Raw genomic sequence first — 13,330 nt, forward strand, 5'->3', positions numbered from 1 at the left:
GGACTGTTTGTCTCTGCGGAGCACAGTGCAATGCAGTGGGAATGAAAGCTGCCACCCAGGCTGGAGCTGTATGCTGTGTGATCACAAGTAGCTATGGCTGCACAAGGAAATTAGCAGCTGTCAGCCTCGGACAAAAGCAGCTTAGCAAAGCCTCTGCTGCTCAGTGTCTCTTTGACTTGGTCTGTGATTTTCATCTTTAAAGGGCCTGGATAAAATTTTCATATTTTGCAAATAGCTCTGGATGTTAAGAAACAAACCCATTGCCTGCCTAGAGAAGTTGAAACTGCTCGGTGATTGGAACAGACAAAGATCTTCCCTTCTGCAGAGAACATAATTATCTCTTTGCAAATCAAAGGCCATTTCAAATCTGTCATGTTTTGTATAGATCACAATAGGAGCTAAAGTAATTGAGGCCTGGAAAAGCAACATCAAAATAAAGCACAAGCAAGACTGCATCTTCCCTCCCACATTAACTAGTGAGTGTCATTTATTATTGCAGGAGCCTCAACTGAGATTGGGGCTCCTTGCACTAGGTGTGAGACACTCTCCCTGTTAGGGTGACCAGATGTCCCGATTTTATTGGGACAGTCCCGATATTTGGGGCTTTTTCTTATATAGGTGCCTATTACCCCCCATCCCCTGCCCCGATTTTTCACTCTTGCTATCTGGTCACGCTACTCCCTGTCCCAAAGGGCTTACAGCTTAAAGAGACAAGACAAACAGAGAATTGGTGAAAGGAAGAATCATTATCCCTGCTTTATAAATGGGGAAACTGAGGCACAGAGAGATTTAACGGGTCTGGTTTCCAGTGATGCTGGGAAACCCACCACTCCAGTTGGAGTCAAGGGGCATTGCAGGGGCTCAGCACCCCTGGAGATCAGACCCTGGGTCCAGATTTTCCAAGTACTCAGCCCCCATGTAGATACCAAACTCAGTAGCTTTGACTTTCCCCGGAGCCCAGCACGTCGGGGGCACGTTGGGTGCTGAGTTGGTATAGGAGGACGAGGTGCGCAGCAAGAGGCTCATCAAGCAACACAGCTCCATTCTAGTGAGTGGAAGATCTCTGGGCCACGCCGACACGCCGACCACCCCGGGGAGGCAACGGCTTCTCCTGGAGCTGCTCTGAGCCACCTCAGCCTCGGGACTTTTATCCTCCTCTCTGTGGTTTTCCATAGAGAGAGGGGGAGGTCACCCTGTCTGGCAACACACTGGGGAGCCACAAAAAGCCTTCCAGCCTCAGGAGGAGGGGCCCTGGCATGCTCTCCTCCGTTCAGCGCATCTTTCCAGGAGCTCTCCGGTGTGAGCTGATCCCAGTGATCAGGGCATGTCTGCCATGCCGGGGCTGCCAGCAACTGAGCAAGACTCTGCCATCCTGGCGGGCACCCTTGCCGAGTAGGATAATGATACTGGAGTAGACAAGGGAGCCAGACACAGAGGGGTGAGGACAAAAAGGAGGGGGCTGCAAAGTGTCCCTGCCCCCAAGTGCTGGCCGGATACTTGCCAAGGGGGGCTCTGGGGCATCTTCATTCAAGACCAGATTTTCAAGCATAATAAGATTCGATAGATAGATAGATAGATAGATAGATAGATAGATAGATAGATAGATAGATAGATAGATAGATAGATAGATAGAGGGGGTGGATGGGGATAGATAGATAGATAGATAGATAGATAGATAGATAGATAGATAGATAGATAGATAGATAGATAGATAGATAGATAGATAGATAGATAGATAGATAGATAGAGGGGGTGGATGGGGATAGATAGATAGATAGATAGATAGAGGGGGTGGATGGGGATAGATAGATAGATAGATAGATAGATAGATAGATAGATAGATAGATAGATAGATAGATAGATAGATAGATAGATAGATAGATAGATAGATGGGGTGTATGAGGATAGATAGATAGATACTGTTCCCTTCAGTTGGATATAGTAACCTGCTTCATTTTCTGTCCTCAACTCACGTGCAGCGTTGCTATGTTGTTCTCAGTGCAGAGTGAAGTGGCCTCTGTTTTTCATTACTACCGTCATTTAGGAGCGTTTCTAAAGACCCCTGTGAGCCATCCGGATGAGAGTTGCTGTATAAACGTACAATTATTATCGCTGTCACTGCTGCACAGAACCCCTGAGTAACCGAGGCAATTTGTGCCTGGAAAGTGCGCAGCATAAATACATACCGAGGTCTATTTATCTCCTACTTCTCCGCAGCTGATGAAGAATTACCAAGTGTCTGTCAGCGAGGTACACAGAGGTCACCCTGGTTGTGGCTGCTGAGGCTGAGGGCTGGAAGCGAGGGCCTGCTTCTCTTATGGCCTTATTGCTGTCTCTAAATGCAGTGGAGTTTTTCTTTAGCAGTTCCTAGCAGAGAATTTTATTTTTATCTCCCTCCCTAATTGGGCCTCTTTCTCTCCCATCCATGGCGCTGGCGAGTCCCCTCCAGTGAGAATAGCAAATTGCATTGCTTTGTAACACCACTTGTTTTGCCTGCCCTTTCTAGAGGCCCATTCATATCAATTGTCCTTCTGCTGGGTTTGATTTATGGACTGTGCTTTGCTGCACTCCTGCATGGTGCTGGAAGTTGCCAATACGTTTGCAGAGAGGAACTGGCTACAGGGTGGACCCTGTTGTCTGCGATGACAGAGTGCGCACACTCTCTTTTGCTGAAGGGCTGGAACAATATGGTTTGTTTGAATAAATCATGTCGGGTGGCAATTAAACATGTCTCCCAATACATTAGAGAGCCTGTACTAGGAGAGGCACCAGGTTTTTACACTTAGATCTTCCATGTTAAGTGACTGGCAATATTTTAATTTTTTATGGAATTAAAAAAACCCTCTTTGGGGAGTCAGATTCTTGCAGGCAGCTGAGCTGATATGAGCAGGCAAATGTACTTTATACGGCTTAATAGCAACGAGCCACCCGAGGGGCTGAGGAGCGTGCCTGAGGAAGGAAGAGATTGAGGAACATTTTGAGGGATTTTCTGTGCAGCTCTTTCCCTGGCTGCTGACCCATGAGTAGGGCCCCACCAAATTCACGGTCCATTTTGATCAATTTCATGGTCATAGGATTTTTTAAATCATAAATTTCATGATTTCAGCTCTTTAAATCTGAAATGTCACGGTGTTGTAATTGCAGGGTCCTGACCCAAAAAGGAGCTATCGTGGGGGGGTTGCGGTACTGCTACCCTTACTTCTGCACATGGGTGGCAGGTCGCATAGGCAGGGGAAGGCATTGCCTCCCCAAACAGTCAGGCGTGACCCCACCCCCTGCTGTGATGCTCCCTACATGCAGCTGTGGCACGCTTTTGGGGCTGGGGGCTAGCCGCAGGACTGTGCCAGTGGCCGCAGTGGGGTGGGGGGGTCTCTGGGCTCCGGCGGGGCCTCGGGAGGAAGGGGCGGGGCTGAGGGCTAGCCTCCCCCAGCCAGTGGTTCACGCGCTGTCCACGCTTCTGCGCTGCTGCTGGCCGGGTCCTGCCTTCAGAGCTGGGTGCCCGGCCAACAACCGCCGCTCTCCAGCCGCCCAGCTCTGAAGGCAGCGCAGAAATAAGGGTGGCAATACCGTGACCCCCCCCAAAATAACCTTGCGACCTCCCCCCCCCCCCCCCCGCATCTCCCTTTTGGGTCAGAATCCCCAATTTGAGAAACGCTGGTCTCCCCGTGAAACCTGTGTAGTATAGGGTAAAAGCACGCAAAAGCCCAGATTTCACAGGAGGAGCCCAGATTTCACGGTCCATGCCGTGTTGTTCATGGCCATGAATTTGGTAGGGCCGTACTCATGAGGAAAGCTGTAGTCGGCAGGGCCAGAGGCTCACAGGATAGCTGTGCTGAGCCCTCTCGATCGGGCCGGAGTCTACAGAGCTCAGTTCCTGTTCAGGGCAGCCACTTCAAGGCCAGATTCTCAGAGGTGCCCGGTGTGAGCCTGGTGGACAGGCTTGGCAAAGAACTCAGCACCCAAACCCTTTTGGGAAGCTGATTGGGCCGATTTAAGCCTGCAGTGAACCCGGCGTAGTGCAGCCCCAGAAAGGAGGGCTGTGGATAACGGAGAGGCTGGCTCCAGGGGGCCAAAGGAGGCTGTGTTTGGGAAAGGACTAGATCACCAAGACCCCGCAAAGGGGGAGTTTTGTTTTAAGAATTCTGGCCCCTTACTCGTTGCAAGGAACCAAGAGGGAACTGGGGGCAGGGCTAGCTCAGGCCATGAGGGGGCGCTCTGGGAAGACCCCCAAGCCGCACAAGACAATTGCAGCTCAGGGTTTGTGCTGGGTTCTGCGGCAGAGGAGGGCCGATGTTGCAGTGATGCCCAGTCCTCACCTTGGTCCTGACTCATCCCTGGCCCTCTCGGGACTCTGACGGGGGACACAGCCAACCCCCTTGGCTGGGGGAAAGCTCGCGGGGGACACAGCCAGCCCCCTTAGCTGAGGGAAAGCTCGCGGGGGACACAGCCAGCCCCCTTGGCTGAGGGAAAGCTCGCTGCTACGTGGGGCCTTTGGGGTCGGAGCAGCCAGTCTCCCCTCAATGCTGGTAGCTCCTAAGGAGGCTCCTAGAATCCCAGCCAGGCCGGGGCTCCGGGGGTCTGGCTCAATTGGGTCAACACATTGGCCCCCCCCTGGCCTCCCAACCCCCCGGCTCTTTCTTCTCTTTCCATCACTTGTCATTTCCCTGCTGCAGTGAGGGCACTTGGGGAGAAGATCCTGTTCCCGGAGCCATTGGTGGGCCCGCAGCTGGGCGGCCTCATGCCACTGGGCATCTTGAGCGGTCAGGCCGCGCCTCTGGGCCCTCTCTGCACAGCCTGTGGCTTCTCAGCAAGCTGCCTGGCTGGCAGCTGGGAGTCCAGGCTCCAGCGGCTGACCGTGGAGACGTTATTAATGGTGCTGTTCTGCGGGGCGGTCTTGATGTCAATACACTAGATCAGAGTCTGTCAGCTCCACGCTAGCGGCAAGGGCGTCAGGGGAGCAGGGCAGAGATGGTGGGGATTTAATTACCTGCTTAGCACTGAGCGATGTGGCTGGGGGGAGCATGTTTACAGTCTCTGCCCTGGCCAGCAGCCCCGCCGGCTCCTAGCCCACATGGCCCCTTCCACACGTCACCCCTCACGCCTGCCCTCTGCAGCAACAAGTTCCCGTCCCTGTGCATCCCAGAGACACCAGCTACCATATCCAGGGTGCCAGCCCTGCCCTGTTTCTTGCTCTCCCTGGGTCATCGCCAACCCTCTGAGGGGATACATGCTTCTTCTGCAGCCGGGGTCTCAGCTCAGCAGCTCCCACTCCTCCTCCCTCAGCTCAGTGTTCCTGCGCCATGCGGGGGCACTTCGCGGCTCTGCATGGGGCTGGCATGGCGACCCCGACAACGCTGGGTCTGTGCCCTGCACCTCAGCACAGTAGCTTCCCCTGCTGAGGGGGTGAAGCTGCCAGGGGACGCAGGGCTGTAAGGCACGGCCCAGGCTCCCTCCCAACCCTGCCACTCCGGGAAAGTGTCCTGGGGGCTATGTGCTCCCCTGGCATGGCTGTGGGCAGAAAGGCTGCAGAGCGGCTGCCTAGCCGTCCCGGCACAAATTTACAGGTGGAGGCCCAGGCAGAAGAGGTTCTGGCTGTTTGCGGGGAAGGGGAAGCCCAGCCTGGTGTTCACAACCCAGACACCTCCTGGCTCTCTAGGGATCTGGGCGGGGAAAGGGGCCGCAGCAGGGTGGAGACGTGGGGCCTGGGGCCCTGGGGATGGAGGGGCAGCCCGGAGCAGGACAGTTACGCTCTCTGCAGGCGTGGCCGAAGCTGTGGGGTCTCTGAGGATCCCCGGGGACACTGGGATCAGGAAGGCGGGGCGAGCGGGACGGGGTGATGGTGCTGCCCCTCCAGACAGCTCCGCCTTCCGCAGGAGCCTGTGCTCTGAGCAGTGCCGGGGTGGGCCCAGCTGCCTTTCACTCGAAGCTTTCAGGCTCGGTTACCAGACAGCACCCACACATGGTAACTCTGGAAAAGCCCTGAGGAACAGCCGTGGCCACTTCCCCTTTTGGGGTTCCCGCTCTCGCTGTGTCACGGGGTGGGGAGCCAGGGCATTGTTGTGTCATTGACTAGGAGCCTGCCGTTCCCACCAGCTCTCACCTTCACTTCTCCAATTCCACTGGGCGGCCCTGAGCACCCCACTCTGCGCTAGGCTGGTGGGGCCCAGCACCCACCACTGGGTGCCAGCCGGCCCCAGCCACCAGGGCTCACCTTGCCCTCTCAGAGCCAGCTCCATCCTTCCCCTTTGTGCCAGGCGCCCAGCGAGGGCCCCAGTCGGAGCCAGCCACACACGGGGCTGCTGGTTCCGAAAGGGCCCTTGTCTGCTAGAAGCCAGCCTGATGCCCGGGCCGCGTCACAGAGCACCGTGCACTGTCACTCAGCGCTCACTCCTAGCCCCTGCTCCGCCGGCACCTGGGATGTGAGCTCTAGTCTTCGCCCTGCCACACCCCACACTGCAGGGAGCTGAACCGGGCCTGAGGCAGGGTCCCACACTGCCCGCTGGGAGGGAGCAGGGGGAGATTCTCAGGAGCAGACTGTCCCGGCCCCAATCCCATCCCTGGAGCAGCTAGTAACTGTGCCATTCAGCCCTCATCTGTACCCACCCCTCAGTAACTGGAGCTGCCAGGGGTATTACTGGGGACGTGGAAATGCCTGTGCCAGCTGAACCCCACTCACTGGGGCCTTGGGTTTTCCCCACACCCCTGTTAACTCCAGCCTCTGGACTCTCTCTCTAGGGAAAACCACTGTGCCAGGCACAGAGCCCCGTTGTGCCAGGCACGGACCAAGCAAGAGACAGGCCTGCCCAAAGAGCTCCCAGTCTGAACAGCCCAGGAAAAGGAAGTAGGGTGACCAGACGTCCTGATTTTATAGGGACAGTCCCGATTTTGGGGTCTTTTTCTTATATATCTATGGACATAGATACATATGAATCTATGAATCTATGTCCTGATTTTATAGGGACAGTCCCGATTTTGGGGTCTTTTTCTTATATAGGCTCCTATTATCCCCCATCCCCTGTCCCGATTTTTCACACTTGCTGTCTGGTCACCCTAAAAGGAAGAATTATTGTCCATTTTACAGACGGGGATCTCAGGTGCAGAGAGATATGGGGACATGCCCAAGAACCCACAGGGAGTCAGTGGCAGAGCTGGGAAAGCTCATGTGTGCTGGCACCAAGACCCATCTCAATGGCTGGACCACAGACCAAAGAGGCAGAAACCAGCACCCCAGAGCATGCAATGTTTGAGCAGGGCAGCACCCGGGACCCCATCAGACCCACTGCCAGAGCTGGGGGACATCCAAGACCATGGGGGGGCGGGGGGGCCACAGGAATTAGCAGGGCTGGGAGAAAGGGAGAGAGGAGGGCGTCAGGGACCTATTGGCAGCTCAAGGAATGAGTCACGTATTGGCACGTTGCCCCCGAGGGCGGGGGGAGGGAGCAGAGCACCGCTGGCTTCAGGCAAGAGGAGTGGGGCTGAGGGGCTCCAGTATGGTGTAAGATCCAGAACCCAACCAAATCCGAAGCTCGGGTGCAGTTCACTTGCCCCCTGCTAAGACAGGACCCCATTTCCACCCTTTGCTGGGGATCCAAACCTCCATCAGCTCCCCAAGGCCAGCCCCTGAACATGTTGAACGGGTGTTGGCTTCCCAGCACCCATTGGAGCAGCCAGGCTGTCGGGGTTGGGCTCTCGGTGTACCCAGAATGCTCAGCACTTCTCTGGCTGCAGTTCTCCCTCGCGCCGAGGGTTTCGGTGACGCCTTCGGCCTGCACACCACGGGGTGACCTCCAGGGTGTCCCAGCACCTGGGCATGGCCAGGCTCAGTTCCCCCCTCTTGGCCCTGGGGCAGGAGGGGAGCGGCAGCTACATTTGTTCTTAATCCCATTTTTTTGTTTGTTGCTTTCAAGCGGCCCCCCTCCCAGGTTCCCACGGGGACACGCGTGTCACCATAGTTACAAGAAAAGGAGCTCCCACTCTCTGCAGTAAACAGGCTGCAAGAAGTCAGGTTTCCGTGGTAAGATGCTTGGGTTGCTACACTCAGGGAAGATGTTGCAACCGCAGCCTCTCCTCCCCATCCCCCATCTGCTCCTGCCTCTGCGCCCATCACTTGTCTGCGGGAAATCGCCGCTGGACAGGCATGGGGTGAGATGGGCATCAATCAGGGAGGCCGGAAGGGCACCCAAAACACGAGGAGAAGAAAGAGGATTTCTGATTTTTTATCAGACCTGCCAAGGCCGAAGTACCCTGGTTCTCCCCCAAACAGACATCACAGGGTGCCCCTCTCCCATGCGTCTAACCCTGGGCAGCATGCCCACACTCCCCACAGCTATACACGGCCGTCGAGATTCCAGCCGATGGCTCTCATTGCACTTGAACTGGGGTTGGGACCGACTTTTTGTTATGTACCGCACCTAGCACAATGGGGCTCAAGCTTCTAGGTGCTACCTCAAAGTAAATACTATCACCAGTCAAAACTACTAACAATGACATCTGTCCGTCAGGTAAATTCTTGCCAAGCAGTACGTCACGTTGATCAGTGTTGTGTGAATCCTCCCGTATAACAAGAGACTACACTGATGATCCTAGAACACGCCAGTTTACAGCAGATTACTGGATCTTTGCTGTACAATGCTGTCTGTGTGTTTTTCAATTTTTAGCAAGGCATGTAATGAAAGACTTTATTAGAATGCATGCGCTCAAGAGGCCAGAGTCCGCAGTGACAGACGCTATAAGGACTAAAAGCTGACAGAAATGAACCTTCTGATGCTCATTATAATACTTAGTTCTGCCTTGAGTGCAGGGGATGGGACTAGATGACCTCTCGAGGTCCCTTCCAGCCCTACAATTCTATGATTCCAACATTACATTTGAAAACTTTAACCCCTACAAGCTGAGATTTGTGCATTGGGCTTGACTCACGGATGGACAATCAGCATGCAGAGCAGGTGCTGAGGGGAGCTTGGCATTTCCCATCTTGGAGCAGTTACATTTGCCATGGTATTGCCTATTCTAAACCCAGAGAATTCCACCAGGACCATGGCATGCATCTATATCACGGTGCAGTAAAGATCGTGATTTGAATGGTGCCCGTTCTGGAATGGCTCTGCATTTTTTAAGCTGGCCCCTAACAAAGTGACAGCAAACAGCTCCCAAAAGACAGGAAGCCAGAGCAGTTACCATTTAAATATGGCTACAAATGTGAGCCGGTGTCCATGAAAGGGACTACTCAGGCAGGGGATGACCTGTGGAAACCAGACGGAGCAGACACCATCTCTGCAGACCTGGCTTCTCAAGATGCACCATGCACTAGCTGATTGGTGTTCAGGGATTGGGACCAACTGCTGAAGTCTGGGAGGAGGGTTTTATTTTGGAAATGCTTTTCATTCAGGAGCCTTGGGGACAGCTCCAGGCCAGTCCCGCAGCTGATGGGAGGCTCAGCTCCACTGCTGTTAGCTAGCACACGGTTTTTGCGGCAGGGTCCAGCAGCAGCTGCTAGGGCAATCCCTTCCTATAGGCACGGAACCTGCTCGGCCCTACCAAAATAAAGCCACCACTGTGAGAGGCAGCAGCAAAGCCGGGCTGGGGAGGGGTTATTTACTGGAAGGTTTATTTATAATCCCATCCCTGAACTCCATCTGCCAGTCTAGCACCTGGGCTAAGCTGATAATGGCAGGGAATGGATTTTTGGTGGGCTGGGCGGGAGAGGGAGCTCAGGTTTATTGAAGCCCCAGCGTAGGCTGTGATGTTCCCCCGCTAATGGGTGGGACGCAAAGCAAATCAACAAGGAGGAAACAAGTGAGGCGAGTGAATGTAGGGCAGGATTGCTGGTGCACAGACCGGGACTTCCTCTGGCAGGAGATAAGCATCTGATAGCTCCAGCCTTATCTCCCGGCCTCAGCCCCACGGAGCCCCCCGCCTGCCCTGGGTAACAGTTCCATAAACACTCAGCCCTAGAGAGTGGAAGCCGGCAGGAGCTGAGCAAGATAGCATGGAGCCATCGCTCTGCTTACTGGTCCAGCAGGGCCCGGAGCTCTCGCTCTTGAAATACAAGAGACAGATCAGTGCAGCACAAAGGGGACTCAGCCTCTCTCCCCGGGAGCCCCCCACCAGAGCGGACAACGCTCCCTGCTCCCTCACGGTGAGGAGAGTGGAAAAGGCTCTCACTCAGCGAGCCACCACTTAAGTCCCACTTCAGCCCACAGGGCTAGGGCCTTGTGCTGCCCCACCCCCTCCCCGGGGTAGGTTCCACCCCCCCAATGGGGTTTGCCAAACCCCACTAGTGTTTATCTTTAGTCCACCAAGTCCCTCTGGACAGGGCACGTTCACTGTTAACGTTTACCGTGAGGGGAAACGGGGTGCAGTGACCATGGCTACACACTGGCACAGGACTAGCCGAGGGGTTTGCTTTGGCCTCCTGCTCCCTTTAACTCAAACTCTACCGTTGTGATGACGTGCCAGTGTCTCTTCAGTGAAATCCGCCAGGCCAGCGAGAGCTCTCCGTGTGTGGGAAGCGAGCAATACACGCAGAAAGGGGGCATTGTCTGGTGCATTTCCTAGTGAGCCACTTGGAGGCAAGTGTTGCAGGCTTCATGCTGTCCAGAGCAACAGCGGCTTCATGCTCGCAAAGCAATGCAACCCCTTCTGGAGGAGAGGAGAGGAGAGGAGAGGAGAAGAGAGGAGAGGAGAGGAGAGGAGAGGAGAGGAGAGGAGAGGAGAGGAGAGGAGAGGAGAGGAGAGGGAGGGTTTCAGAAATAAGCATAACCCAAGCTAGAGACTGTCGTGATCACTGTATCAACCAACACACTGGACGCTGGCCCATGTATCAGTCAGCAGGCTGGTCACTCTGCACCTGAACCAAAGCCCAGTGAAGTCAGTGGGACTCTTTCCAGCCTATACAGTCCCTGGTCTTTGTGCCAGTTGGCACACTGGTGCTCACATGTTCTCCAGCTAGAGAAGACCCCATATGATTTGAGCTGGGCATTATTTCTCTTGCAACTGCCTGCCCTCCCCCCCCCCCCCCCCCCCGCCCAGACCGCAGAGAGAAGGGAAGCTGATGTGAGGTTATGGAGGAGATCGAGGCATCGGCTCCCCCTGCACACAGGGCCCAGGGAGCAGAGGTGTGCAGGCATCAGCCTGATGGGTTTGGTGGATAGAAAGCTGGCTAGATCGTCGGGCTCAACGGGTAGTGATCAATGGCTCCATGTCTAGTTGGCAGCCGGTATCAAGTGGAGTGCCCCAGGGATCGGTCCTGGCGCTGGTTTTGTTCAATATCTTTATTAATGATCTGGAGGATGGTGTGGACTGCACCCTCAGCAAGTTTGCAGATGACACTAAGCTGGGGGGGAGGGGTAGACATACTGGAGGGTAGGGATAGGGTCCAGAGTGACCTAGACAAATTGGAGGATTGGGCCGAAAGAAATCTGATGAGGTTCAACAAGGACAAGTGCAGAGTCTAGGATGGAAGAATCCCATGCACCGCTACAGGATGGGGACCGATTGGCTAAGCGGCAGTTCTGCAGAAAAGGACCTGGGGGTTACAGTGGATGAGAAGCTGGATATGAGTCAACAGTGTGCCCTTGTTGCCAAGAAGGCCAATAGCATATTGGGCTGTATTAGTAGGAGCATTGCCAGCAGATCGATGGAAGTGATTATTCCCCTTTATTTGGCACTGGTGAGGCCACACCTGGAGTACTGTGTCCAGTTTTGGTCCCCCCACTAAAGAAGGGATGTGGACAAATTGGAGAGAGTCCAGTGGAGGGCAACAAAAATGATTAGGGGGCTGGGGCACATGATTTACAAGGAGAGGCTGAGGGAACTGGGATTGTTTAGTTTGCAGAAGAGAAGAATGAGGGGGGATTTGATAGCAGCCTTCAACTACCTGAAGGGGGGTTCCAAAGAGGATGGAGCTCGGCTGTTCTCAGTGGTGGCAGATGACAGAACAAGGAGTAATGGTCTCAAGTTGCAATGGGGGAGGTCTAGGTTGGATATTAGGAAACACTATTTCACTAGGAGGATGGTGAAGCACTGGAATGGGTTACCTAGGGAGGTGGTGGAATCTCCATCCTTAGAGGTTCTTAAGGCCCGGCTTGACAAAGCCCTGGCTGGGATGATTTAGTTGGTGTTGGTCCTGCTTTGAGCATGGATTGGACTAGATGACCTCCTGAGGTCTCTTCCAACCCTGATATTCTATGATCCTATGAGAGGCAGACACAGCAGTTGTTTGCGGCGGGTGATGCATGAGTAATGTGCCGCTAACGCATATCAAGTAAACAAATACATTACAAATCCCATAGTAAACAGCTGTTTGCACAATAAATGCTACCACTGGAAAGGTCACCAGTGCATCATGGGATTGGGCAATACTCTGTTTACACAATCGCTCCCATACTCCAGCTCAACAAATGCAATGTGTTTGTAACACGGTCTAAGGGATGTGATGCTGCCCTAGGACGTGTGGGTGAAACAACAGAGAGGTTTAAAGCGGAAATTTTAAGGTCTAGGAGCCAATGCCCTGTCTCGAGCATGGCTGTTCCCAAGAGGCAGTTAGCACCCAAAGTAGGTCACAGACCTCTACAAGTAAAGGATTTGTTTCTAGCATGTTTCTAGCACAAAAGCCACCACAAACTAGCACCTTCACTGGTACAGAACATAGCACCGCCTACACACAGAGAAGTTAGAGAAAAACATCAAATCCTGTTACCAGAAAGTTGCAACATAACATGAGTTAATTTCCTAGAATTCAGAACAATAACAGACAAGAACCCAAACCAGGAAGAGACAAAGCAGGCTGCTCCCTAAAATAGCGAGGCCCAACTCATTCCACTTTACAGTAGGCTGGTTCTTTCCAGACCAACTCCAATTGCACACTTCCTTACAGAGCCCCCTAGCCTGCAAGCAGGACCAAGAAAAAAATCTGAAATTTAAAGTGACAACCTACAATTTTAATACAATTTTCAATAACCACAGTTGGCTATCTCAGCAAAAAAGGCAAAACTATGAAAGGGCCCAGAAGATAACCCCCCTCTGAGCGCTAGAGGGGCCCTGCTAAGGCAGAGTTAAGGGTTATCGTGTTTCTGTCTCGTCACTGCAGTAACTGAGCACCTCAGAAACATTGCAAGTGTAGCCTGTGTGGGGAATCAGTGTTATTCCCATTTCACACCAGGGGCAAGTGAGGTTCACATGAGGAAAACCACTGAGCAGAGAATCCTCCCACAGTGCCAGGGAAACTGGTTGAAACTGTAATTAAACGGAATTCTGAAAGGCCTAGATGAACGCGATCCCACAGGGACAAACCAGCCCTGCTCCGTAAAGGAAAAACTGCACCTCTTCA

This window comes from Emys orbicularis, chromosome 23, assembly GCF_028017835.1.
Source record: "Emys orbicularis isolate rEmyOrb1 chromosome 23, rEmyOrb1.hap1, whole genome shotgun sequence".
In the NCBI taxonomy this organism is placed as follows: Eukaryota; Metazoa; Chordata; order Testudines; family Emydidae; genus Emys; species Emys orbicularis.